Source organism: Python bivittatus, unplaced genomic scaffold (genome assembly GCF_059951505.1).
Source record: "Python bivittatus isolate LINGU-HERP-01145 unplaced genomic scaffold, Pbiv_v1 ctg000480_np1212, whole genome shotgun sequence".
NCBI lineage: Eukaryota > Metazoa > Chordata > Lepidosauria > Squamata > Pythonidae > Python > Python bivittatus.
Genome location: NW_028277075.1, coordinates 37,557,702 through 37,570,656, shown reverse-complemented (window position 1 = coordinate 37,570,656; position 12,955 = coordinate 37,557,702).

Sequence of the window (12,955 nt, the reverse complement as noted above, 5' to 3'; positions counted from 1 at the left end):
ACCACTCTTTTTAATATACTAATGAATTGCACTAACTTTCTATACTACAGGAAATGGAAGTCTCTGAGGTCAGTCACTTTCCATTATTCTTAGTGTACTAAAAGTAAATTCCACTAGAATAGGTGGACGAGCAAATTGCTCAGTTTGAAAAACATCCTCAGCAAAGAAAACATTCAAATAATTTACAAGCAAGTAGTCTAATTTCATCACTTCTATTCTTTTCCTGACATTTACTTTTTAATGTTAATGTTAACTCCTTAAGGAAAAACTTTCAGTTCAGAAAGGAACTTTTAACTCTACATAAAAATTGAAATCTGAAAATGATTTGTCAGGTAAAGGGCTTACAATTAACAAAAGATGCAAGTTACCTTTTTTCTCTTTGCGAATTTTGATTGAAACTGATGTGGAAGAAGGCTGTATAAGGACAAAACAGCAAATGGAAAAGACACACATGGAATATGTTACATGAGAAGAGGTTAACGATCTTCTCTTTCAGCATCATTTTCTCACTCCATATTGGCTTTCTACTCTTTAACTATGATGCCATTTAAACACAAATAAAAGTGTTTAAAGTGATTTGATCTTAAAACTTCTGCCTTAATGCTTAATTTGTTTCATGTAACATATGTAGCAAAATAATGTTGCACGTATCAGTATTTATTAAATTTAAAACTTTGAATGTTCTCTAAGCCATCAATACTTTCCCAATTATCTCATGGTTGCATGCATGCAAGCATGTACTGTATGTGTGTGTGTATACACACACATACATACAGTGTGTATATATATGTGTGTGTGTGTGTATACACACACACATACACACACACACACATGCAGTTAGGTTGTTTGCTGATTATTCAGGGTGACAAAATCAAAAAGGAATTATGAAGAGTTCCAAAAGATGACTTTAGGCTGGTGAATTTTAATTGGCAACTACAGTTTGATATAAGCAGGTAATCACTGATGCATATCGACCCAAACATTACATATTTAATGTATATAATAATTCAGTCTAAGCTGATACTGTTAATGCCAACCATATTTTTAACTCTTTGCAATGATTTAATTCATATTAATATCAATGGCTGCTCTCCAGGGCTGCTGCAGGGAGATCCGAAAGAAAGAACTAATAACAGATGCCAGAGTGATTGAAATAACAAGGATTTTTTAATAGATTCAATATATTCACACATGGGAGATTTTTTCCCCATCAGCTATGACAAACGCCATCAGAAAAAGTTGTATGCCATGGCTTAAGTCCATGCGTATAGGCTTTTTAGTAGGCACCTTTATAGCCTTTGGCTCCCACCTCCCAATCATGCTGGAAATTGCATTGCAATGATCAAGAAATGGTCATAAAGTATTAGCAAGCATTTTGTTGTTGTTCAGTCGTTAAATCATGTCTGACTCTTCATGACCCCATGAACCATATCGCGCCAGGCCTTCCTGTCCTTCACTGCCTCCCTGAGTTTGCTCAGTTTCATGTTCATTGCTTCAGTGATGCTATCTAACCATCTCATCCTCTGCCGTCCTCTTCTCATTTTGCCTTCAATCTTTCCCAGCATCAGGGTCTTTTCCAAGGAGTCCTCTCTTCGCATTATGTGACCAAAGTACCTGAGCATACAGATAAGTAAGAAATGGGGTGGGGGGCGGGGGTGGGGCAAGGAAAATACTGCAGGAACAAGAGGTGATTCCCCTTCCTCAGTTAGAGCATAGTAGAACACAGGACATTCATTGTGGAGTTAGTGAGCGTGGAAAGCCTGGTTACATTGTTAGTGAGGGCAGAAGGCTCCATGAAGGGGAAAGACACAAGCTCATCATCTCCCATGCCTTACAGCACAGGAAGGTGGTGCATGACAAAAAGTGACTAGCTTGATCAGGCAGGAGTTTGCATGCTGGTCAGCCTTGGGGATTAATTTGTATCATCAAGTCTTTGTAAATATTGAAATGAATTATTTTTTACTGTATTTACTGTAGTTGTGATTACATACCTAGTTCCTCTTATTTTAAAGTTGCAGTTATCAATGGCTACTTCCTCTTAGGAATGGCTGCATCAGTTTTCCTCTGTCTGAGGAAAAGGGACAAACTCCCCCCCCCCATCATCATTTTATTGCTCAGAAACATGTGCTCAATTTCATGGAACAGTTTTAGTCTTTTTCCCAATTCATATTCTGTGAGAGACTGTTCCATTCGAGCCAGATTGCTTACTTTGTTCGGTCAACACAGCCAGAAGATGTAGGCTTCTCATTCTGTGATAGTTTGAAATGAAACTGAATATAAGAAAACACAACATGGTATATAAAATCAGGCATGACATTAAAAAAAAAAAAAGTGGATGAAAATGCAGGAAAAAATAATTCTCCTTCTCTTGTGTTATTAGAACTTAGAATCATTCATAATGTGGGAAAATTCAAGACTCATAAAAAGAAAGCATTTCTTTACATCAGGCCTGGACAACTTGTAGAGGGGAAAAGGCCACGCTGATAAATTAAAAATAATCAAGGGCTGCAAAGAAATACCTGGTGCACAGATCAGCTGCATGGTGGTTAGTGGAACAGTGGCATTGCTGGAGCTAGTGATGACCTGCAGACATTGGAGGTGCTCAGCAGCATGGGGGCAGCGGCTGAGGTGGCAAATTTATTGACTTTTCAAAAAATGCCAGCAGACTGCATGAGGCTGCTTGGTGGCTGCATGCAACCAGTGGGCCATACATTGTGCTGGCCTGCTTCATATAATGCACTTAAACCGCAGAATAGAGTTATGGATAATATCCATTAAGTTATCTTCATGAGAAATCTATACACAGGAAAAAAAGCCACAGTCTGGACAGAACATGGCAAAACAGATGGACTCCAGGTTAGCAACAGAGTGAGGCAAATCTGTATATTGTCTCCTTATCTGTATACGCTGAATATACAGTATATTGAGGGAGACTAGATTGGAAGAAGTTGAGCATGATTTTAAAACTGAAAGAAGAAACATTAATAAATGTTCTGTGCTGATGATACTAATCTGACAGCTAAAAATGCAAATGGTCTGGAACTCTAGTAATGAAAGTCAAGGAGCACACTAAAAATAGGGCTACAATCAAATATATGGAAGATCAAACAAATGACAATAAATACAGATACCAGTCTTAGAACTGACAGTGAAGATATTGAATTGTGGATGGCTACCAACAGTAAGGGAACCAAACATAAAAAATATGCCATGGATTAGCACTTGGGAAAGTAGCAATGAACTCCCTGGAAAAGTTATTTAGATGTTGTTGTATGTCTATACCTATAAAGGTCAGAACCATGAGGGCAGTTATTTTGCCTATGGCGCTCTATGGAAGCAAAAGTTGGACTTTGAAGAAGCAGGATAGAAAGTATATTGACTCTTTTGAACTTTGGTATTGGAGAAGACTCCTGATACCTACCCAAATACCATGGGTAGGCAAGAAAACAAATGGATTATAGAACAAATAAATCCTGAGTTCTCAGTTGAGGCACAAATGTTCAGGATCAGGTTAATAATATTTTGGACACATTATGTGAAGACCCAGCTCCCTTGAGAAGTCCATAAAACTGGGAAAGGTGGAAGGAAAGAGAGTAGTAGTAGTAATGGGTGCACCATTGGAAGGCCTGAAGGGCTTCCTAGACCATCCTGGAGAAGGTCTTTCTGTGTGGTTGCCAAGAGCCAATACTGAGTTAATATCACATAATCATCATCAATCGACATATATGAAATACTGCAGTGAAAAATAGTTATTAATCTCATATTCTACTTGTAAGCTTCTTGGATGCATCTGGTATTGCTTTGTTAAGATTCACAACCCACCTTTTCCCCAGCAATTCAAAGTAGCTAGTGCATTTCCTCTTCTGTTTCTTTGGTTTTTGTTTTTGTTTTCCCATAACAACACTAGGGATGTGTAAAACTATCAGTTTGGGAATGGAATGGAACAGAATTCCAGAGTAGCAATCCTGGGAAATAAATCCCCTGCACTGTAAACATTTTGAGGTGTTTCAGATAAAAAGAAAACTGTTTGGGAGGCAGGTAATCTCTGAGATGTCTCAAAGCATTTCCAATTTAGAGGATTTACTCCTGGAAATTGCTATGCCACTCCTGGCCTGGAGGAGGTTTAGCATGATCCAGAGCAGGAAAGCAATGCTGTGGGATTCTCTGAAACATTACATTCCCAAATTGGTGAGTTTTATACATCCCTAAAAATAACACTGTTGGCTAGGTTGGATTGAAAATGAGAAGATCACCCAGTCAGTTTCTGTAAGCCCCCCACTAGGTAAATCAAATCAAGAAATCAACTCCACAGGATTGCTAAAGTTACTTTTACTGAGACTGGCTATAATAACAGAATCTTGCAAGTCTGATGGTGCTGTTCCTCCTCCTCCTCCTTATACTTCTGTGAATTAGGGAGGTGTCTGCCTGAGCCACTTCTGAATGCTGTCTGTTGTGAATTTAAATATTTTTTACCTCTCATTGCCCTAGTAATTGATCTTGTAAATCTCCTTCAAGGCTACTTTCCTTACTCTACAGTATTCACAGATAAGGTGGTCTTGAATCTGAGTTCCCTGGTCTTAATCCAACATCATAACCTCTATATTACACTGGACATCACAGAGTGCTTTACTGGAGAGGCTTTTGACTTGACTCAGTGTGGTCCTTTGAAGATTCAGGGTCAGTCAACACATAGTTCTTAATCATGAGTTTCATGAATACTCTGTTTGAATTGAATTGCATCACAAATAATTGAGAATGCTTAAAGTTCAGCCTCATTTGAGAGTCATTGTCTCTAAATTAATTGGCTATAAAATTGACTCCTCTTGTCCACTTAAGTTCATTAACAGGTTGAAGAAACTTTTCCATTGTCAGTATATGATATAATTGGAATAACACTTAGAGAATTACGATGGACTGATATCACACAATTATCAGCTATGCTTTGAGACTTAGAAGTATATTGGTTTTCCTTTGGCCTGCCATTGCTCTGCTCGGTTCATGGGAACTTGGAAGGAAGATGATAGTAATAGCAGAAGACCAGAGAAATGTGTCAGTCCTTCAGAGTAAAACTGAGTGCTCATAATAGCTGGTCATACTGCTTCTACAATGGAGCAACTTCTCTGTGACTATAAGTGAGGCAGACTGGAAGAAGGAAAGCCAGGGTACACAGTGCATGAATATGCATATGTTTGGGTGATCATCACAGGAGAGGCTGTGAGGCACAAAATAATCCTACTTTGTTTCTTTCCCTCCTAAGGTGTTGCTGTTGTTACTAAGCAAATCCTTTGAATAAAAAATGTAATCCTTTCCTGTTTTGCAAATTAAGCTTAATGTATCACATCTGAAACCACTTCAGCGTCACCTGTAATCTTACATCTTTTGTCATTCTGCTATAATGTGTATAGGCATAACAGTTGTGTTTATTATACATATCATCAGCATACATACATACAGGTAGTTCTTGTTTAGTGACTGCCTCGTTTAGCGACCATTCACAGCTACAATGGTGATGAAAAAGTAGCTTTGTGGCCAATCCTCACATTTACGACCTTTGCAGGTCTTTAAAGCAAAGGAAAGCAGAAGTATGATGATAAGCACAGTCGCAGTTTCACGTAGTGACCACTTCACTTAATGACCAAGTTGCTGGTCCCAATTGTGGTCTCTAAATGAGGACCACCTGTATTTGTCTTGATTGCCATCGCCTAGGAATATAGTAGAAGACTAAAGACTTAAATAGTAGGGATCACTTTCTTCTGAGTAGGACTTTGTCTTAGTTAAACGTTTGGAGTTTCCTAGCCTATATTTCAGTGAGAACATCAGACTGTTGAAACATAAATATCATATTAGGGATCATGAGATTTCAAGGTAGTGCAATTCTCCTTCCAGACTCTCTGGTAGAATAACCACCTTTCAAGTAACTGTGATGTATCTGAAATCTCAATTCAGCCAGGAAGTTTGTTGTATCCTAGCTCAGTTTCTTTTATGCAGCTGATGGTGAAGGGTAGTGTAAAAGCAATAAACAGGAGTAAGAAATAATATCCTGTACCAAAGAATAAAGTAGCAATGCGCTGGTAGCTCAGGAAAAAGGAAAGTATGATCAATCTAAATCAGTGTCTCAACTTTTAAAATATTACTTTGTTGCTCAGTCTCTTCTTCATCTTCTTTTAAATCTCTTTATACCAAATCCCACCTGGTATGAACCTTATGATTTTTTTCCTGCTAATCTTTTAGGGCATATATTCTATATTGTTTTAAATTTACTATAAAATACAGTTATTGTTCATTTTTACTTATTTTTTTTTAATTTTGGATATTTGTATACCACTTCAAGACCTATTGGCATTCATAGCTAAATAAGAATTTGAACCTGAATTTCATATACGTGAGCCCCATAGAATCACATATGCTATGACTGTATGCTGGATGGTAAGCTGTTGCAGATAATTTAATGGATTCTTGCATTGGGCAGAGGGTTGGACTAGACGACTTACTGTAATTGGCCCCTTCCAACTTACACATTATGTTATTCTATGAATACAGGAGAAGCAGTATAAAATGTATTACATTTAGAATAATGAACTGTTCATTGCAATTTGTTATAAAAATCTGGGAAAATGTTTTCATTCAGTTTCTCTTATATATGAAGTGCTGTATGCAATTTTCCTAATACATGGAGATTTTTTTATATATACCTGTCCCAGGCTATTTTGAATATCCCTTTCCCAAATGCATGCTTTCTACAAATTTTGAGCAAACAATAATTGATGCTTGTGGAATCCATGTATTGTTGCCCATCAATGTTCCAACTAAAGGACAACAATAAATGGAATTCACAAACATCCATCATTTTTTAGTCAAGATCACAGAAAACATACTGTTCCATTCTCCATGATATCTCTTGAAAACGTACGTTATATTTTTGTCTGTAAATCTTTATTTTCAGTTCTAAACCTAAGGAAGACTGCTTACCTGTTTACTTATTTATTTGGTGTGGCTGTGACATTCACTTTCCACACTCCCCTCCCACTCATTCATGCACATGGTACATGAATACATAAATGGAAATGCTTGCCAAAAGATTGTGGGAGGTCCCAATTTATTATACAGAGTTGCATACTAGGCCCAGAAAGTCCTGTTGGCACCTCTAGTGGCTAGGGTTGGTAGCTTGATATACATATAAAGTCTAGCTTGAAATTCTTCTATGAAGCTCAGTGTGATACAATGAGGATAATTTTTTAATCACAATCAAAAGATTGGAAATTTGGAATCAGCCACAGGATCACATATTCTCATATGTTTTCCTTTCATTAAATTAAGCCTGTTCTGATTATTACCAACAGCTTTATAACTCATGAATAGATTTAAAACAAAAAACAAAAAAAACTTTAATCATGCATTCTAATGTCATAAAAATTGAAATGACCTGACCAAAGCAGAGGTGAGCTAGGCAGTATTACAGGAGATTGGTTTGGTAATAGCATGAGACACCTCCATGAGCCATATGTCTCATATGCTTTCAACCAATGTTAATTTATGGATAGTGTTTAATAAAAACCCACTGGCATATAATAGATGAGGTTAAGGGCTTGCTGTTATTTTATAATAATTTTGATAAAGTCTAATGAGCATATTGACAATGGCTTTAATAAAAACACTGATTCCCAAGTCTTATATTGCCTGCAGCTCAGGATTATGAAGGAAAGATTCACTCTGATGGTCCAGCTAGTGTAGATAGCTAGGGAAAACAACTTTATCTTGATTGTGGCATGGGCCATCAGGGGCCAGTTTGGGCAGTATTTGCTGGACTCAGATTGCCTGGAACCCACTCTGATGTATGACTGCCAAGTTTAGAGTTGCATAAACATTCTTTCTTCTCCCAGGCTCCAATAGGCCCAGGAACTGGAAAGAATTTTCTTGCTTTACCTAGGTCCAGATATCCTGCAGAAGACATACTCTTTTTGCTCCAACTTTATTGTATTTGGCCAGTCAATCAGTCAATCTATCTATCATTCTCTCTGTGTGTGTGTGTGTGTGTGTGTGCATGCATGTGTGAGCATGTGCACACATGCCTCTCCCTCCAGTCCTGGGAACATTTTGTTTCAGAACAGTGAAACAGTTACAGGCCAAAGTAAGGTGGCAGCAGGATGCCATAACGGCCAGTAGCGTGCAGCATTCAAAACAAAATGGGGCAGTGCTTTTCAACAGCAGTCTCTAGGGAAGAGAATATTTGGCCTCATGATTGGTACACAAGGCGATGAGGTGTGTGAGTGTGTGCCTTTGAGTCAGTTTTAAATCCTGGTGACTGCCTGAACAAGTCCCTGCAGTTTTCCTAAGTTTTCTTGGCAAGCTTTTTCAGAAGTGGTTTGCCTAGGGCTGAGAGAGAGGAACTGGCCTGAGGTCACCCAGCTGGCTTCATGCCTAAGGTAGGACTAGAACTAATGATCTCCTGCTTTCTAGCCTGACAACAGGCACCAGAAGGCATGATCTGGGAATGGGGTGTTAGATAGTTTAGGGCTATTTCTTATTTTTGTTTGCTTGAGAGACAGAACTCATTCAAACACTGCTATAAGTGACCAACCCTTTTGATTTAATTGAGCAGACACTGGTTTAGTGGCAGAGACTTTTAACTTCTTATTTCAGATACTGATCTACCGGCAGCAACTTGTAATTTCATGCCACAAAACACGATTTGAACTGGCAGCAGTTTGGGATTTTCTACTGCAGAGTAGTTTGGTGGCAGAGGAAACTTAGTTTCACATATCCTTAGCTCTGCTGGGAGAAATGAGAGGAAACAAAACTGATTTAATAAGCCATTTGCCATTTCACTGTACCAGAGGAACATACATACATACATAAATGTTGCATGCTATGCTATGTATGGGAACCTTACATATATAATACCCTCTCCAGAGTGTTTTCTTTTTCCAAAGCTGAAATATGATAACCATAACTTCTCACCTACATTATGTGAACAGCATGGGATTCATTAAGTAAGCAGTTTTGTTTTTAATAATAAACATGGGAAACACCGAATAGACAAGAAGGGGAAAGTGGTGGTTCTAGGAAAGAAGGGAGCATGAGTGTTGACAAGGATTACTCCAAAGATCTTGAAGTTTGGGCAGGTACATACAGGCAGATGTGAGTCTTCAAATATTGGTGTTATAAACCATTCATGGTGTTAAATATTAGGGTTGTGCATGCTTTGACAATGATTCAGAAGAAAGCTTAAGGCCTCACATGAGCACAGCACTTCTCTTATTCAAGCAGACAAGTTTTTTCCATTTTCTACATGAGCCTGAAAAATAGTATTGCCACTTTAATGAATCAAATCATTTAAGCAGTGCATCTTTAGTGGGACTCTTAAATCAGCTGCATCTTGGTCTGGTTTGTACAGAAGTGAGAAAAAAGATGGGACAGCTTTAACAGATAGCAGAGAGGTCAAAGTCTAATACACTTCTTCTAAACTATATTGGAAGCACGCATAACTACGGCTTGGGCCCTAATATTTTAAGAGTCATCTATTTCATATTACAATATTATCTTCTCAATATATCTATTCTGCTTTGAGAAAATATGGAAAAGACCTTTTCAGTAGTGGTGCTCCACTGATTGCTTACGTCCCCAGAGTAACAGTACCAACTCTTTTATTATTTGGCATTGGGCTAGTACATTTTACCCAGCACTTTCAATCTGTTACTGTATCTATAGTTCTATTTTTTTTTTCTTCTTCTGAGCATGCTGCTGTCTTTGAGTATTTGGCTATAATTTAGTGTTTTTCTTATTTTTTTTCCTGCAAGAGCTTATGTTGAAAGGGACAGGATATTAATATGTAAAATAGATCTGAATATACAAGGAAGTGTTTGGTGTTGCTAGGTTCCATCTTTCAAGACCAGGATATAAGATTCAGCTAGAAGGATTTAAAAACATGCATTTAATGTATATTTTTAAAAATAAAATAACAGCTGTCAGGAAGTATGCTCATAATTATCAGAACCAAAGTTCTTGTGAAGATGCTACTTGCATTTTGATGGTACAGTATATTTAATTTAATTGCATCTCCATAGTATCCTTCTTATAGGGACTTGATCAGATGTTATACGTTATTTTGCATGTTAAAAGTAATTTAGATAATATAATATAATATAATATAATATAATATAATATAATATAATATAATATAATATAATAATATAATATAATCACACAGGCCAATAGCATTACTGTGTGTGCTTTGCACAAATTTCTAACTGATTAGCACCCACACTTATGTATGAACAAAAATAGTTTTCAGTGCCAACAATCAAATTCAGCTAGCTTCAGCTTTTCCACTGTAAAACTAACACAAGAATCCTAAAAAAAAAAAAAAATCATCTACCATATATACAGAGACACATGCATATACACATATTAATAGGAGAGTGAAAAATGGAATGATGTGTAATACAACAAATTATAAATTCAAGTACAGTATTGTACATGCAAAATTTCAAAGAAAGACACAATAACTGGATCAGGAAATTCCAGATGTGGTGATGTGACTCTTTATCAAGGGTAAATTTTCATTTTCTTCTAAAGCTTCCTAAAACAGTGAGGGCTATCTCACTTCTTCCTCATTAAAAAGGGCCTTTCCTAGGATGCTTTGGTTAATCCTTTGAGGATAGGATAAAAAACATACTGTAAGTAACAAAACTTGTCAAGCCCCACATAGGCAGCAAAACCAAGGAAACAAGAATGGCACAGATTTCAGTAAGGAATCTTTAACACTAATCTGAAATCTTGGAAACTGTAATAGGAATTTCCCAACCTTGGTTATATTGAGTTTATTAAAGTGAAGTCTCTTTGAGGTACTTTTTTCCAGATTTCTCATCATCTTTTCTTTCAACAGACTTGCCCCAACTTTCCTACCATCTCTCACGCTTGGTTAACTTAGATGTATAGCTATATCTATCAGGGATGTGCTATTTGTTTTTCACTCCATGTATTATTTTTCAGATCTTACATTAATTTTGGCCTATTTCTGCCTTAGTAAACATTTAGTAGACCCACTGAAGGTAGTGTGATTGACTTCAGAGCAGATACGTCTACAACAACACTATTAATGTGTTTCGAAAAGAAAATACTAAATATGCCATAATTTAAATGATACAAATACTGTTTGAACTATTGGTTGTCTGATGCCCAGAGTCACATTTAGTGAGATGGGTGGCTATATACAGTAAATGTGTTAAATGAATAAATAAATAAACTAACTAACTGAATATCTAAATAGAAAAGAAATGTATAATAGAAAAACAGTTAATGGAAAAAATAGACATCACGTACCTTAGATATCTTTAATAGATTGCTGTGAACAGTCTGTTTTGTTTTTACATATGGGAAGTACATTTTCTTATTTTTCTTATCTCTAATGGATTATTGTGAAAGGTTTTTTGTGTATTTCTTTGTCTTCTTTCTTTCTTTTTTTAAATGAGAAATATATTTTCTTATTTTTCTTATTAAGTCATGTCCAGGAAATCTGGAATATTCCATGTTCCACCTAAGTTCTCCCAGGTAAAAGAAAGAAAACTTGACCTATACATTTAAGCAATATGGAAGAATTATTATGAAAGTGTTGTATTTATGAATCCCACTGAATTGTTACAGAAGGAATGGACTAAAGCTCATATAAAATAGAAACAGAATATCCCAGGATCATCCCTGAGACTGTCAGGCACAGCTGACAATGTAATGGTTTCCAATGTAAAAGATTCTAGAGAATAGCTAGTATTGAGTTACTACAACCAACCAATAGTTTGACTCAGAATAAAGTAATTTCTTATGCAGGTTTGAAGGACAGGAAACATAAGATTGTCATATATCAGTCAGCTGCAGTAATTATTGTAATACATAATATTGTTTTTCCCATATCCTATAAAGCATGGATAACTCAGAATTTCAAGTCCCCAAATGCATTGCTTCTTCCTTAATTAATAAATAAATATTTCTCAGAGAGCCGCCAATCAGTTTGTGGCTGGCTTGCCATGAGAAACAGGGTCTTTCTGACTTGCTGTCCAATTTCTTATCTTACCTGTTGTGTTGTTCTCAGGTAACTGAGTGAAATATTGAGCCTTAAGCATCTAAACAAATGGTAAGCTAGGTATTAGCAAAATCAATGTAACTGATATTTTTAAAATACGTTCTTTCTGAAAATAGTTTCTCCCCTACCCTTTAGCTGAATGACAATAATCCTATCCTCCGTGTTTCAGAACATTAAGAAAAGATATTGAAATGAATGCAACCTGTTGCGTCCTCCAAGTCATCAGATTTTAAATAGCAGATAGAGAACAAACTTTGGCCAGCATGGCATGGTACTTCTCCTCAGATTCATTGCTCTCATTCATCTTAGTGCTCTATAATTTGTAAAGATGTAGGTAACATATAAATATTCATGACAGGTCTGAAAATAGACCATCCAAGATTCTTTCTTTGTGTTAGAAATAAGCAGAACATGAAATAGAGTTACAAATAAGTCTGAGCAATGATACACTCCAGCCATTCTTTAAGGGAAAATAAAAGGATAAGGTAATTGAGGCCCTGCCCTATAAATGAATCCCAGGGCTTTGCAAGCTTGACAAATGGTAAAGGAGATGGTGGTGGGGAACTACCTTATAGGAACTCTTGCCCAAGCTTTCTGATAGGTAAGGAAGAATCACAGCTTTTGTCAAGCCTGAAAGCTTCAACAGATGTTATACTTCTTAAGTCCTAACAGATGAAATAGCATGATTACATGCAGGAAGAATTTGTGTTCACACATATGTTTTATATGCAAATGGATTCCAATTCAATTATTTATGTCACGAGGTAGGGATCAATGTATTTCTATCATGTCATGTCAATCTCACATGCCTTCATTCAGAGGTCTAGCATGAGCAGATATCTCTATCTCTATCTCTATCTCTATCTCTATCTCTATCTC